The 16,824-nt window shown below is 40.5% G+C and overlaps 1 long non-coding RNA gene across 1 annotated transcript in view; it reads right to left on the bottom strand.

Annotated features, from left to right (window-relative positions):
* The window catches only part of LOC110260213, a 191,153-nt gene that overhangs the window by 143,167 nt on the left and 31,162 nt on the right, over positions 1-16,824 (bottom strand). The window contains exon 2 of the long non-coding RNA XR_002343061.1: positions 6,240-6,329. This is a non-coding gene — a long non-coding RNA (uncharacterized LOC110260213). The remainder of the gene's footprint in view (positions 1-6,239; positions 6,330-16,824) is intronic.

The raw sequence follows: 16,824 nt of genomic DNA, 5'->3' as shown, positions 1-16,824 counted from the left end.
GCAAAGATACTTCTCTCCATGACACATTTCATCCTTGAGAGCCCACCCCTCGGCTGGAAGGACTTTAATAGCACGGACCCAACTGTCACAAGACCTCCGGGCCCAGTTCAGCAACTATCACCCAAGATGCTGAAGGTGAACATTTGTTGAATACCTAAAATTATATACACACATGAATTTCTACTCCATTAGGAAAATATTGGCAGTGTTTTAAATGATCAACTACATAAAAATTTGAGGAGATTTTCCACAGAAAAGAAAATCATGGACTTGGAGAAAAGACTCGTGGCTGCTGGGATGGGAGAGGGAGGGAGTGGGAGGGATCGGGAGCTTGGGCTCATCAGACACAACTTAGAATAGATTTACAAGGAGATCCTGTGAGTAGCATTGAGAACTATGTCTAGATGCTCAAACTGCAACAGAACAAAGGGTGGGGGGAAAAATGTATACATGTAAGGATAACTTGATCCCCTTGTTGTACAGCGGGAAAAAAAATAATTAATAAAAAGCTAAAAAAAAATTTGAGAAGATTTTGTTGATACCAGGTATCAGTAGTTACATAAGAGTCTGAAATCAGAAGGTTCTTTAATACAGGCATGCATTTAGAATTTTCACCCCTGGATTGGAGCATTGCCTGTTATATGTAGGCAATTTGAATAATATTTTCTGATTATTAAATCTGAAAAGAGGCATTCACTACTAAATGAACCTCTCTCCCTGTGTCCATAAATAATTGCTTGAAACTCACTGAGTCTCAGCTCTTCAACTAAATCATACAGGGAGGGTTTGTCCATCTTGCCGACTTCAAGAAGCCCTGAGGGTCAAATAGAATGTAAAGCACTTTGAAATCTAACTTCTAAGTTGACATAGTAACTGGGAGTAGGGGACAGGGGGTAGGAGGATAAGGTGAGATATCAGAGAATCTATGAAGTATTACATGCTTCAAGATATCTTTATAATTCAATGGCAATGTCCAAAGAATTAAGTCCCACACCTAAACTTTTTCCTGGCCTTTTACTTTAAAATTATTATTGATTTTAAAATTACTATGTCAATAAAAATCATTATATAAAAGAATTTAAAAAATGCTCTAGCAGCATTAATAAGCAGAAACAGAAAACAAACAAACAAAAAAAACCAAAAAAAGCCAAAGTTTGCCTACGGAGAACTTGAAATCAAGAGAGTGAAGGAGAAGGATGGCAGGAACTGGTTCAGTGATGTGAGCTGATGTATGAACCTTCCTGAGGCTCAGTTTTCTTGTTTTTTAAATGGATACATTAAAATTTTCTTTCCCTTTACAATGTTGTTTTGAGGCTTAGATGAGAGATTATACTGTCAAGGTCCACATATGCTCCCCCCATTATCTAGCACCAAGTGGGTGCACACTGATTAAATAACGTTCCATGATTCTGAAAGGAGTTTTGATTGAGGCTCCAATTTGCAAAAAAAAAACATATGCTGAAGACATGCATTGCTTAGATCCAGCCCCACATGTCTCAGACTCATTTCCAGAAGGTAAAATTCAAGAAGGGGATGATTAAATCCCACAAAAAACAACTCAACCCCCCCCAAACAGATGAAAGTGTCATCATGATTAACCAACAGAGCCCATTTTAATGCTTTTATAATAAACCAGAATGAGTACATTGCATTCCCATCCACAGAGTGAGCGGCCGGGATATTGCACATTAATGTGAGTTACAGTGTCTGAGAGCTGTTATTTCCAAAGGTATATTAATAATCCTCCCTCTGTCTCCAGGGAGATTGCCATGGAACTCCTCCAAGGTGCTCGTTTCAGAAATCTGGCGGCCAGAGCTGGTCTGTAGGAGCAAAAGAAGGTGGACGAGCAAGGCGGGCTTTCAGATAATTAAGCCATCCACCTTGTAAACACACTTGCAAAGAAGATCTAGGGGACTCAGGGTCCATATATCAGAATTATTTGGGAGAACTTAGTAACAGATCACAGAAGGGGGATGTGATTTGGGGCTACCTTCCTGGAAATTGTCCTATATGTCTCTGACTGTTTCTTCTCTCTTTCACTGTTTTTTGTTTTTGTTTTTGTTTTGCTTTTGTCGATTAATTCATTGTCTCATTCATCTATGGATTCAACAAGTCATTTTCCATGACCTATACTAGGCTGTGAGTGTTTATTTTTGTCCCTGAATTGTGTGTCTCATACAGAGTCTACCTCTTCAACTTTGAGTTTCTACTGATGGTTATCCTTCATTTTGAGGTCCATTCTTAGCTTTCTAAGGCCTGTCTCCACACAGGGAGAGTCTGATTCAGAGAGGGGCTTAGTGACTCCTCGGGAGCCTTTCCACAGACTTTCATTTGTTTTCCTACGAATTAGTTATTTATTGCTTTAGTTCACAACCATTCATTGTGCACTGTGTGTGTGTACTTGCACTTCTCTAGGTAATAAAGATAACACACTGGATCTATCCTTAAGGAACTGAAATTCTGATAAGACTGAAAACAAATAATACTGATTCAGAGTGAAACAATCCATATAGAAGACAGCACATAATTAAATGTTTACGCCAATGACTATAATATTGGGAATGAAGTCTTAGAAAATTTCCTTGGTAAAGAAAAATATTAGAGGTAGTGTTGCCCTTTTCCACCTAGAAGGAGAATGCTCTTGGTTGAATTGCGTTCCCCTCAAATTCACTTGTTGAATCCTTAACCGCTGGAACCTCAGCATGGGACTGTATCTGGAGATAACGTCATTAAAGTTAAAATGTGGTCATTAGAGTGGATGATCATTGTCTTATAAGAGGCCGTCTGGACACAGACATACACAGAAGGAAGACCACACGAAGACACAGTGAGAAGATGGACATTTACGAGCCAAGGACAAAGACCTTATAAGACACCAACCCCACTGACACCTTGATCTGAGATTTCCAGCTTCCAGAACAGTGAGAAAACAAAGTGCTGCTGTTGGAGCTACCCAGTTTGTAGTTCTTGTTATGGCAGCCCCAGTAGTGTCATGAGTGGGGGCCCTGAATAGTCACTCTTCTCCTCTCTTCTGAGAAGCCATCCCATCACTCCCATTCTTACTGCTTTTGCTGTAAAAGTCTTGAACCTTTATTTTTCCCCTTACTTTTATTCTGTTTGGGGTTATCTCTTCTTTTCTGCCTTCTATAGGCTTCACTTTTACCGTGCTGATACTGACAAGTAATTTTGGAATTACTCGTGGAGTAGGAGAAAGATGCAGGGTTTCAGAACCCCCCAAAATTCTGACTATGCCACTTATTCAGGGACCCTAAAGAATCACTTCCCAATTCTGAGCACCACTGACTGGGCTAATACTTGCAGATAGGGCCCAAATTCACCAGATGGTTGTAAGGAATAAATAGGACTACAAACTAAATCCCCAGTAGAGTAGGCATGGAATATGTTTATATTCTAGTATGTGTTGCATCTGAATTTCTTGAGGCAATTTATTCTAGTTTAATGAAACTGATTTATGGAGGAAAATGTTTATACTAAATCTGAACCTTACTCAGTTACCTTTTACTTGTTAATGCAAGTTCTGCTCTCAGAACCAGGGCAAAGTATCTCTCTGTAGAGTCGGAAAAGTAAATTAAATTTGTTTTTCTTCCCTGGCACTCAGTTTCTATATTTTTCTTCAGGTTGTTTAGTTGGATGCTTCACTCTTTGGTCGAGAGACCAAGTCAATTTTACTGAATCCCAGGGGAGAAGGAAAGAAGAGCAGGAATGACCAGGATTTTTCATGGGTGATCGTTATATTGAAACTTTACTTTAAAAAATCTATACGTATCTGAGGGGGAAAAAAAAATCAAAGGCCTTGTACAGAGACAAGTGGAAACTGGGCAGTCAAGGAAGAGGAAAATGAGAGATTCAGATAAGACACTCAGATGGGAGAAGAGAGGGTAAAATTCCATGGAGATGTTTGTCGGCATTGCCATTGACTTTTTCTTTAAATGCTCTAATAAAATAGATAACTTTTCCAATCCTTAAAGTAGCACCCATTTAGAATATTGCAGTAAATTGAAATAAACAAACAGAAGAAGTAAAAGAGATCTCTACTCCTACCATTCAGAAAGAACAACTATTAGCTTTTTGGAACCTTTTTAGCCTACACATCTGAGTTTTTGTTTTAGTTAACAAAATGCTATTGTATTCTGTAGTCTCACTTTAACGTACTTTTTCCATACTTTTAAACTGATAAAAATTAAATATCTTTCATGGACGCACACACTTAACTCTGTGTGGGTCACCGGGACTGTGTATTCTCAACGCCCCTGTAGAAGCACAACCTTTCCAGAAGGTAATGTGTTAGAAGCTTCCAGTGAGTTAGCCCTCTGACGTCAGTATGGCCTTACTAATGCTTTCATCTGCGTTTCTTTAATGAGGATTTCAAAGACTGCTTCCCATGTTTACACTGGCTATTTATTTCCATTTACTACTTCTTGACTGGAATAGTCATACCTTTTACTCGTTGTTCTATTATATGTTTATGACTCCTCATTTATTGGCAAAGGGGTTTTCATATATTAAGTAATTCAGTGTCTGTCAGATACGTTGGCAATTTGTAATTTACCTTTTTATTTTATAAGTTTGGGTGGTTATGGATTCCAACCACTTTTTTCTTTGATGGATTAATCTAGACTTGTTCTATTACCAAAGAATCTGGATTTGTGGGATTTTGAATATGAAAGAAGAAAGAAAAGAAGTAAAGAAGGAAGGAGGGGGGGGAGAGAGGGAGGGAAGAAGGAAAATAAGGAATAGATTCCAAAGCAGTAGTGACCAACCATATTTTATCATTTCTTGAAGCTTGCACCTAAGATGCTGCAATCCAGACAGTCTTCACCAAAACACTAGAAAAAGGTAAATTCCAATTCAATCTCTTGCGGAAACCCAACATACACTTCAATGATTTTACCAACCCTTGAAGTCACTAAGTAGGTTAATCGAATTATGTGGTTTCAACCAACAGGAATTTCTATTCATTTGTCTCCAGAGGAGTTTGAATATATTGAGCCCTTTTACCAGAGGTCAAATGGTGATAGCCTCTGGGATCAATTAGTGAGCCACCTAATTAGATTTGATTAATCAGCTCTGAACCGTGACTTATTCTTGTGTAAGTGATGCCTCTTCAGTGCATGAGCTTTGCTGAGTAACTTGGCCACTTCTGATAGGCTATACAAAGAAAGGCTTTACCCATTTATAAAAATCATGGCCCATGAAAGAGAGAGAAGAAGAAGGAGCAAGTAAAATCTATCATTTTCCCTTTCTGAGACATGCCTACAACTCCTGGAAATACATGTGGGCACTCCTGTGTTGAGCATGCTAATGATATTAGTATTACAAACTTGTGACAGCCTTTTTGACTTACAAGATGTTTAATACAGATAAAAGAGCATAACAAGCATTGAAATCTGATTAGTCCTGATTCAACCCCTGACTCTACACCTTGCCAATCACAGCTCACCACTTTCCTGAGTCCTATCACCTGTACACAAGCTCTAGAAAGTCCACTTAGCCTTCTCTAATTCTCTACTCTGTAGTCCTGACTCCTGAATTCTCTGCTTAACTTAAAATTTAAACCAAAGACCATTGTTCAGGAGAAGCTTTGTCCCAAGGGTTTACTGTAATGTTTTTATCCTTAGCGAGCTTACAATGAGCTAGCAATGAACCAACGAACCACTCAGCTGCAGGAAAACCAATAAAGAATCAATGACACTTGGCGTTTAGAGCTCCAGGTTATAGCCATCTCCAACACAGAAACTTCTCTGATAATTCTCATTGCCTTACAGCTTCTAAGTAGTAAATTTAGACACCTGTCATTATCCATTATTCATCCTTTACTCTGGCCCTCCTCCCTCACCCTTCATATGCACAATTAGTTGCTAAGCTCTATTGATTTAATCTTCTAAAATCTCTGGATTTTAAGTACTTGGCCCTCCATGTTCCTCAGGCCTCCCTTAGTTACAGGTACCTTTAGGCTCACTCATATGACTGCAATCGTCTTTTTCTTCTTCTGTTTTAATTCTTACGTGCTCACATCCATTTTTATTTATAGAACAGCCAGTGAGATTTTTTCTGAAATAAGTATGTGATGATGTCATTTTGTCTAAACTCTTTTATGAGTTACCAATTCACAGAGAGAAGAATCCTGACAGCCTCATAGAGATGCAGGCCTGTAGTGTGGTTCCATGAACTAAGTTTTCCTACAATCCATCTCTATCTCCCACCATGCACGAACTCACATGTCTTGTAGTCCTCCTCTTTGGGAACAGCCACGCATTCTGAATGTAGCATTATCTTTCCCGGTCATAATGCCTCTTCAGCACTAGCATCTGCGGATGGAAAGAATGCCTCATTCATGGTGATAAGAGTCCACATGGCATTACTTCTAATCGAGAAAGTCATTTCACAACAAAGGAAGTCCAGCAATGTTTATGTCCATGAAATTAAGTGGTTTCATCACACAGCCCATCATTCTGAAGTATTGGCATGACGGAGAGACAGGGTTGGCTCACTGAGGACTCAGTTATAATATCAGTTTGGAGACATCATTCTAACAGAATTGAAGTCTTGTTTATCACAGAGTACCATACATGCCTTAAAACAATTCCGATTCATATTATAAGGTGCTTTCTTTCTTATAGCTAAAATAGATGAGACTGAAAAAGGAGGCACTGGAGTAGCTCTTGTCATTATTATACATAATAACCCACACAGAATTTCTGATTTCAATCCTGGCAATGTTTTTAAAAAAAAAAAAATTTTTTTTAACACTCTGCTAGTTTGGAGGCCTTAGCTTGACAGGGGGAAATGTTTCCAATAACACCAATAAGCCAATGAGTGCAAAGCTGAGACTGGGGGTCCTTATGCCATTGAACCAAAAGGAAGAATAATCAATTAAATGAAAAAATAAGGAAGGGAGTTACTATATTGACTAGAATGATTGATCCGCATTATTAGGAGGACACTAGGTAGTGGCTACACATTAAGATAAGGAGAGCTGTGTCAGAAAACCAGAGGATATTCTGGGATGATTAATATTTCCATTGCTAATAGCAGAAGCTAGTGGAAAATGGCCACGACCAAAATAAGATGACCATAAAATATTCAGGCCCTTCGGAAGTAAAGGCGTGGGTTATTCCCTCAGTGAAGAGCATTAGCAAGACGAGCTCCTGGCTGAAGGCAGTGGGAATGTGGACTGAAGAGGAGAAAGACGGAAGTCACAGACATCAACTATGGCCTTCGTGCCCACTGCAGAAACGAGAGCTCTAGGCAATTTGTCTGTTTTCTCTTTAGTTCTGTGCACATAATTATTTCTACATATTAATTTTTCTTTCCCTTTATTCAAGTCTGTTGCAGAATAAATTTCATTGTATAACTTAGTACTAGAATATTTAATGGGACTGTGATTAATTTGAGCAGTAAATAATATAGTCAGCAATTAACACAATGACTGCCAAGACTGTGTGTCTCCTGACCTGGGGGAGTACGGGCCAGCCCGGACACTGGGACAGGGGCTAGCAGCCTCTTGTCAGGTAAAAGCAGAGCCGTTCTGCTTTTGTACGGAAGTCCAAAGCTGTGCAGAGGGGTACATATGAATGCTGCGTATCCCAAAGGATAGACTCTGCAAATAATTAACTTCTTGTCTCCCAGCTTCTAAGCCACTCTGCTTTGCCCTGCTTGTGGGGGACCAGACTCTGCAAACTGTATCTCTCCTTTGCCAGCTGGTTCCACGTTAGGGTCCGAGAACAGGCCGTCCCAGACAGACAGGGTGGCTGCATTTAGAGTCGAGAAGTAACATGGATTAAATGAGGCCATAGAGTGGGGTGGTGATGGGATAGGATTATGGCCTTGGGGAGAGGATGTGTAGGAGCCTGCCCCTGCAAGCTCCAAGTGAGGACTTACCACGAAGGCAGCTGTCTGCAAGCCAGGAAGATTGTTCTCACTGGACACTAAATCAGCCAGAAATTGCATCTTGGACTTACAACCTCCAGAACTTAGACGGTAAACGTCTGTTGTCTAACTCACCCAGTCTGGTATTTTGAGACGGCAAAGCAGAGGAATACAATTCCTCTTGTAGCCCAAGCAGAGGAATACAATTACTTTTATCTAATTGAGAAACCTTTATGGTTTTATATATATATATATATATATATATATATATATATATATATATATATTTTTTTTTTTTTTTTTTTTTTTTTGTCAATACTGCAGGTGGGATTTCAGTATCTTGAGTAGATCCTGACCAGTAGAGGAGGAGCTGGCTTTGGGAAGGACAGAGGGCAGGATCGATCTCTGAGTCCCCCTCTGTCTACGAGATCCCTTTGTAACCTCTGATGCAGGGTTACTGCTCTGCGTGTCTGTGGGTTATCCCCTACTTCCTACAGGAGACGTTGGGTAAGCCACCTTACTCAGGTCTAGCAATGCTAGAGTTAGAAGAGTTAGAATCCCAGTCGATATCTCAGGAGTCAGAATTCTGTCCTACATCAGCTGGTATAAGCGCCACTTACACGTGGCCACCTCTGAATGATCAAATGGAGCTCTCACGAAATTGGGAATCATGGTGGTGATGGGGCAAGAGTCAACATGGGACTTGGGGTGGGATAAGACAAGGAGGTGGATTCTGACTTGGAGGAAGAGCACAAAGTTATGCCATATAGAGTATCTGAAACTTTCCTGACAAAGTGAAAACATTAACAGTTCTTTTCTCCCTGTTGTCTACTCTTCTCTAACATCTAGTCTGCCCAGTGTCTGTGTGCTTTGCTTTCATCGTTCCACTGTGACACCAGTTACACAGATTTTTCCTGGTCAGACGATCCTAACCCCTGTTTAAAAGAAGATCCCACATGAGACTAATGCACCAAAGGGTACACAAAATGGAAGCAGGATGCATGGAACAGATTGCTCCAGGCTTTAAAATTTTTTATCTTCTTTTATTGGCTACTACCTCAACCTACTACTTCTAAATCTGTCCAAGATTAAGATATAGATCTAGTGGAATATGTCTAGTCTCTAGGACAAAAGGGGGCCTCTGTTTCACCCAACTCTGTTTCACGCATGGCTGCAGAACAAATGGAAATATAGAGCTGGATCCAAAGGTAATAAAACTAAAGAAAAAGAGGAATCATGCATATGCCCCTTATGAATTTAACAATTTAAGAAGGAATCAGAGATGGAAACTCCCAACACAATCTCTTTTAAAAGTAGATATAATAGAGAGTTCCCACTGTGGCTCAGTGGTTAACAAACTTGACTAGTATCCATGAGGAACCGGTTCAATCCTTGGCCTCTCTCAGTGGGTTACGGATCTGATGTTGCCGTGAGCTGTGGTGTAGGTCACAGATACGGCTTGGATCCTCTGTTGCTGTGGCTGTGGCTGGCAGCTGCAGCTCCGATTTGACCCCTAGCCTGGGAATTTCCATATGCTGCAAGTGCGGCCCTAAAAAGACAAAAGAAAAAAAAAGTAGACATAACAACAGCCTACTTAAGAGTCATACACAGTGCTAGGGATACTGACATCACAAGATAAAATTCATTTTCCTTGTACTCAGGAAAATAACTGAACAGTGTATATGTCAGAATAAAACACATGATTACAACAGAATGAAAGGGATGTAAGAGCATGCTGTGGAAAAACAGATGTGGGATATACCATTCATTGTAGATATCTGCTATTTTTTTGCCTGTCCAGTCTCTGCTTTTTTCTTCTTTTGGTAATAGCACTGTGATTTCCTTTGGGGAATGCACACCTTCTCTGTTCTTAGTCTACATCTGTCGCACACACTATTCCAAGCTCCTGGCTGGACATGTGATACAAGTTGTATAAAGGAGTCTTTATAGTAGAGTTTGTCAGCATTTCAGAAAAGAGAAGCTTTCTCTTTGTGTGTCTGTCTCTGTCTCTCCTCTCTCTCTTGTTGTAGTTAATAAAGTTCTAAGGACTGTTGAAACTGCTGACGGCCACTTTCCCCACCACATACCAAGACCCTGTGCTCACAATGTGACTTCCACGATGGAAAGCCGAGGAAACAGTCAGAGATTTTATCTTTGGGGCCCTATGGCTGGTCATGATAGAAATCATATTTATCTCTGAAATTTTCAGGTGTGAGAGCTAATAAAGATGCTTTTTTTGGTTGTTGTTTGTTCCACTTTCTGTTTGGCTTATTTACAACATTTAATAAAAAAAAGTATTATGATCAATAGATGATTCATTTAAAAGACAAAGACATTGTCCTCAAACCTACTTGTAAATCACAGCCAGCAGGGAAAGAAAGAGATAATCACAAAATATGTGTCTGAGTCTCATTCATGCAGACTGACTTGAATATGGAACACCAGTATCTCTCAGTTCCAAGTTGAAGTTTCAATAGACCTTGTGGACTTTTCTCTCCATTGTTCCTCTCTGTCCACTGTAAGGGCATGTATGAATTCTTACAGTGAGAGATAAAACATCTGGAACAGACCTGAATACCACATCATCCCACCTGAGACCTCAGACTTGGGCGAAAGCTGCACCAGGATTAGAAAAGCTGCTTAGTTATCTGCAGCTGCCCAAAGATAGATGAGTGAGCATTGCCAGTTCAACTCAGATAGCTAGAATTGTAATTCCCATCTATAGATTCCTGAGAAGTAAAAAGTGGCTATAATTTTAGGCCACTAAGTTCTGAGGTATTTTGTTATGCAGCACTAGCTAACTGATACACCCACATATTGTTCTACAGTTTGTACAACTGACACATTCGGGACTCATATTCTAGTTCTCTGTCACCAGAGCCCATAGTTTTTCCCAACTCACTACTGCCTTGTTTCTTCTCTACTCAGACTTTTGTTCATGGATTTTATAAATAAAACCCTTCTGAGGAGTACAGAACCCTGAGGTTTACTCTCATTTTCAATGAAGATTACATGATTCCCTTTTAAATCATTTTCTTAACCTCATCAGCACTTGTCATCTGTACTTAGCATATCAAATGGTTCTTAGTTACCTTCGCAATTTAACTGTGCAGATCACGGACTAGCTTCTCTGAGATAAACACACCTTCAGGAGAGTTCTTCTGTCAGGAGAGGTTTACTACAAGTTTCTCAAATACAAGGAGACATTCCTATTTAAAAATAACAGCTTTTGCTGCATGCCTGTGCCATGGCTGACTCAGATTGCTATTTGGGCTAGATATTACTCTTTGTAACTATTTGTGGCTTAGAGGGAAAAATGGAAAGAAGAACAAAGAAGTTTAGTAGTTCTGGAATTCTTGCTCAACAGAAACAAATCTGACCAGTATCCATGAGGAAGCAGGTTCGATCCCTGGCCTCGCTCAGTGGGTTAAGGACCCAGCGTTGCCGTGAACTGCGGTATAGGTCGAAGACATGGCTCATGGCTCAGACCCCGTGTGGCTGTGGCTGTGGTGTAGGCCGGCCACTGCAGCTGCAATACAACCCCTAACCTGGGAACCTCCATATGCCTCAGGCGTGGTCCTAAAAAGAGAAAATAAAATAAAGTTTAGGAGTTCTTTTGTCATGCTAGAAATATTGCAAACATGATCTATTTAATCTTCACAAACTTATAAGGAGTGTATTATTCATATATCTTAATGAAAAACTAACAGTTTAATAGTTCAATGTTGTAGGTAAAATGCTTATAGAGTGAAGTTGGAAGTTGAACTGTGGTGTTTTACATTTCACTGCAGTGTAATACTCCAATCTGTGGTATGGTCAAGTCTAATGGAACAAGAAGCTCACACTTAAAGATGTGTGTCCCTTTCTTAGCCTAACTCCTAACTAGTTTTGTGACCCAGAGATAGCTGATCTAGCCATTTTCCTTGCATCAGTGCAGAAGGAACAGACCCCCAATTTTTAGACTCAAAATTGTATTATCCCAATAATCTCAACAGTAACTTCGAAAGATACATTTTTTTTTTTTTGTCTTTTTAGGGCCGCACCTGCAGCATATGGAGGTTCCCAGGCTAGGGGTCTAATCGGAGCTGTAGCCGCCGGCCTACGCCACAGCCACAGCCACAGCAACGCCAGATCCGAGCCACATCTGCAATCTACACCACAGCTCATGGCAACGCCAGATCCTTAACCCACTGAGCGAGGCCAGGGATTGAACCCGCAACCTCATGGTTTCTAGTCGGATTCATTTCTGCTGGGCCACAATGAGAACTCCTCAAAAGATACACTTTTAAATGAAAAACTCAAATTTTATCTAATTTATTTATTTCCATTAAAAAAGGGGGAGTCGGTGGTTTTTAGTTTTCCCTAATGGTATTTGACCACTGTTGTTCAAAACGACGTGGAATGGTGTTCAGTGTTTCTCAACAGATGTGGTCAGAAGAGAAATAGCACAGAGGCAAGACATCTCTCCTCAAGTGCTTTTCTTATCTGAAACATAAGCTGTGTGCCTGGGAGAAGGGTTACCTGATATCAGCCAAGAGACTGGCAGCCAACCCTAAGAGCACTTCTGAGAAATTTCTGTTAGGATATAATGCGGATTTACTCCCAAGATTTATTACTACTTAACATTGCAAATTGTCATGATATGTGAGAATAGTTACAGAACCATTTTTATCCTTGCTTAGCCGATGAAGGCAGGTTGATTTTCATGGTGATGTCAGTTGTTAGTTTACCAGTGCTCTTTCTTCATTTTCGGTATCTGATCTGCACCGCGTTAGGGGCGTGGGCTTGGGACTCCAGCCCTTAGGTGCAGAGTCACGTCCCTCAGATCAACGTCTGTGACCTTGAGCAAACTGCTTCCTAGGAAGTAGAATGGGGCTAACAATAGACCTACAGAGAGGTGCTGCAGCTAATGAGCTAAAGAAATATAAAAGACTTGGTGTTGAACAAAGAGTACATGCTCAATTAAGTCTGCTTGCTTGTTTGTTTTTCTTGGGGAAAGAGTCAAGCGGAAATGATTTTGGATCCAAACTCCACGTTTTATTTCCCAGGGTACACACAGCAACTCACGCCTCTGCCTGGAGATAGGCGTCTTACTGTGCAATATGGACTGTTAAATTCTCCACAGTTTTTCTGAGGATTAGAAAAAATACATTAGCTTTCTGACTTTTAGCACTTGGCTGGCCCAAAGTATGTGCCGGAAGGAAAAACAAAACAAAACAACCCCAAAAAACAAAAACCAGAACAGAAACCGTAGCTCTTATAATTGGATCCCCTAGTGTGGTGATGCTTTCATTTCTGAGTCTTGAGGCTACAAACTTGAAGTTCTTCCTGTAGAGAAACTTCACAGCAAATCAGTGCAGCATTTATTTTTAAATATAACAACAAAGCAGCACGCAGGGATGACTGCATCACATTAGTCTTCAAAACAATTAAGCATAGTGCTAAATCAGGGCAAACTACCTTTCCGAATTTATCCACAGTGTAATGGATGACGTCCGTATCTCCAGGGGAACAACTTACACTCTCTCGGAAAGTGCAACACACTAGTCAATGGCTTCGCTCCCTCTCCTCATCTAATATTCCTTTGCGAGTTGGTAAATCTTTTCCAGACTCCCGCCAGTGTGGGCAGGAATCTTTGCTGTCTTGCTGCCTAAGCATTTTATTTCGTAAAGAAAGACTGAGGAGTAGAGACACCAAGTTATCGCCCAAGGGCTTCCCACATAGACAGAAGCAGAACTCCGCTCTGAACATGGGAGATGTGACGGACCAGTGTGCCTGAGGTTCTAACACACGCTTCACTGAAAACTGGAACCTCAAGTCTGGAGGCGAGCCAAGAAGGGATGTGGCACTTTCTTATATTCAATTCGTACATCCCCGCTGGATTACTAGCATGCAATGACCATTACGCCTTTTTAAAAACTATCTTCACTAACAAGAAACGTGCTACTTCTGAGAGCTTAACTTCTAATTTTAAGAGAAATGAGTGTGTGCTGGGATCAGAACACTAACAGAGAGAGGAATAAATATATCTCATTGCCTCAAATCACCTTCAGACAGCCCAGTTTTAATTTCCTAACTTCTGTTGTTAGCAGACTTGATTACAAAAAAAAAAAAAAAAAAAACCCTTAAAAAAATAGTTTGAGGTATGCAACATTTCTAAATTATTTGAAGCCATGAAAGTTTTATTAAAAAAACAAATGGAGAGTCAAAATATGTAAAGTATATAAATTCATTATAAATTCCAACTAAAGCTTTTTTTGCTTTTAGGATATTAAAATGTCTTTGGTGAAGTTTGTTCTGCTATTTGAATTATTAGGTTCATCATATTTCAATTAGAGTCATTGAGAATCTAATACATACCTGGCACACAGCTGCTAAGGATTTTATAAATGGTATCTCACTTAAATTATTTATCTCATCCAAAAATGGAAAAAAGTTTTTAAAGTTCTCCTTCTCATATCTGGAATGATACAATAACCGAGTAGTTCTCAAACTTGAGCAGTATTGGAATCCCCCAGAGAGGTGATTTGGGGGCCCCACCCCCAGAGTTTGGGATCCAATAGAATGTGGGTGGGGCCAGGTAATTTGCATGTCTAAGAAGATTCCAGGCAATGCTGATGCTGCTGGTCCTGGGTCCACATTCCCAGAACTACCACGATAAGCCATAAGCTCTTCACACTTGACAAGCAAGTGAAAGAAAAGCTCACTGAATTCAGTTTACCAGCTGTGTAATGTCAAGCAAATTCATCTCTTGGAAACGCACTTTCATCATTTGTAAAATAATATTTCATTTTAATTCATTCTAGATGGTTACTACGTAGAGTCACTTCTTCCAAGACAATTATTAACTATCTGTTATCTTCCCTTCTCCTCTTCTGAAGCCAGAAAGATACATTTAAGCCACAGAACACACACACACATATATAAATCATCTTAGCAGTAAGAAGTACTGGAAAGAGCAAGGACCTGGCATCAGATTTGGGTGTAAACACTATCTTGCCCACATTACACACTGTCCTTAAGGACAGTTTCCTCTCTTAGGAACTGGCTCACTTCTGCCAGCTTTGGCAGAATGGGTCTTTCCACCTGCATGTCCCAGAGTCACCTCCAACTCAGTGGAAACTAAGTTCATTACTTCTCTCTATATATACCTACATTCATTATTTCTCTCTATATATACACTCTGTTTCTCCTGAAGTCTTAATTTTAGTTGACTGCAACAAAAGGCATTAAGTTACCGCATCTAGAAATCCTTGGATAACAATTAGTTCTTTGTCCTTAGCTACACATATCGAGTTGACCTTACAATTTTCTTTCTAAATATTTCTCTATTAATTGATATGCTTTCCAAGCCTTAGTTCAGCTTTTCACCACCTCTATCTGAGCCCCTTCAAGAGCTACCAGAGTTGAGAGCTGTCCTTATTTTAGGGAAATGCAACGTTTGATCCTCCTTTGTGTTTAGAGAGCCCTCTTAAACAGAAAACTCCAGTAAGCCATCAGAGGACCTATTACGGAGGTAGACCTCGTTGATCAAGGGCTAGGAAGAGTGGAAAGCAGGGACCCTTCAACACTGTGGTGATGACATAGCTGCAGTGGACTCAACCAACTGGGTCTGGGAAGAATGGTTATCCAGGTTCTAGGAGCAGATGTTACTCTCATATCAGAGATGCACAATCCGTAGTTTCTATGCTCACTGACAGTGGTATCTTCACCGGCTCAGTTCCACTGTGAGAGCAGGGTGGAGTTGGTAGGATAGCCTGCGATGGAGGGGTGTCCCGGGACAGGAGACTCTCAGCTTTACAACTGGGATGGTGGTGGGTGAGTCAGAATGGAAGTCTGGGGGCAGGTAAGGAAATCTTTGTTCCTGACTGCAGAGACTCTGAACCTTCCAGAAATATGTTAGTTACTTTAGTTTCCTTTAATAAGTACCTTTCCTTCTTAAATTTGCCGGATATTTTATATTGTTTTCAACTAACCCTGCCAATATCACTTGCCAGCCTCCAGTTTCACTCAGCTGAACTTCTGTGCTCACACTGCCGTCAGAAAATACACAGAGAAACAGGTGTATTCCCCCCTCCCCCATGCCTGAATCCATCAGATGACCTCCCCTCATTTCCCGATTCCCATAAGCATCTCCCAGCATCGGCCAGGTGGGCATGGATGGCTGCAGCTCTGCCTTTATACCCTCATCTCTGAGCATGGGATGCTCCTCCTCTGTCTGCATCTTAAGTCTTGTTGATGGAAGAAGCATAATAAGATTTTCTGTTAAAGGGCGGAAACTGGTGCAACCAGATGTTTTTTTTGCTTCAGTTGACTCATGGAGTTTTTTTTTTTCCCCTTGAATTTTACTAGTTATGCTTGCCTGCCTATTCCAGTTTGAAAAGTTCTTATTCCAGCACTTTCACGAGTAGAGCTTTTGTACTTTTACACCTGGACTCTTACTTCTAGCAGCACAGCAAGTGCTTGCAGTAGCCTAGAAATAAATAAATAAAAGCCAGTGTAAAACAGGACCCATTCCGGACTTGGTATTGTTAACAGCAGGTTCACTTAGCAGCTTATTCCTTGTGGGGTGAGTTCCTCTACTGAAGACACACAATGGAAGAAACAAAAAGAGAGATTAGAGCTTATTTGAAACTACAAGAAGGCAGACTGATTAAGTGAAAACTAGAAGAACGAACCCCAGGAACCGAACAACTCTTTCTGCACCAAAGAGCCCTGGCGGCCGAGGGTGTCAGCGTTGTAATTGCTGTAATTGCACCCGGGGTTTTGAGTGCTCTGACAGCATTACTGTTCAGAGCATGGTGGCTCCATATTCACACATAACGTTCACGCATTTTGGAGGCCAGACTGACTATGACTTAATCAATAGCAACATTTCTGGAAACACCAGGCCCTCCTTTGTGCTTTCATGTCCACGTTAATGGGTTTACTGTG

The sequence above is a fragment of the Sus scrofa genome, chromosome 4 (genome assembly GCF_000003025.6).
Source record: "Sus scrofa isolate TJ Tabasco breed Duroc chromosome 4, Sscrofa11.1, whole genome shotgun sequence".
In the NCBI taxonomy this organism is placed as follows: Eukaryota; Metazoa; Chordata; class Mammalia; order Artiodactyla; family Suidae; genus Sus; species Sus scrofa.
This window is presented reverse-complemented; position numbering and strand designations above follow the sequence as displayed.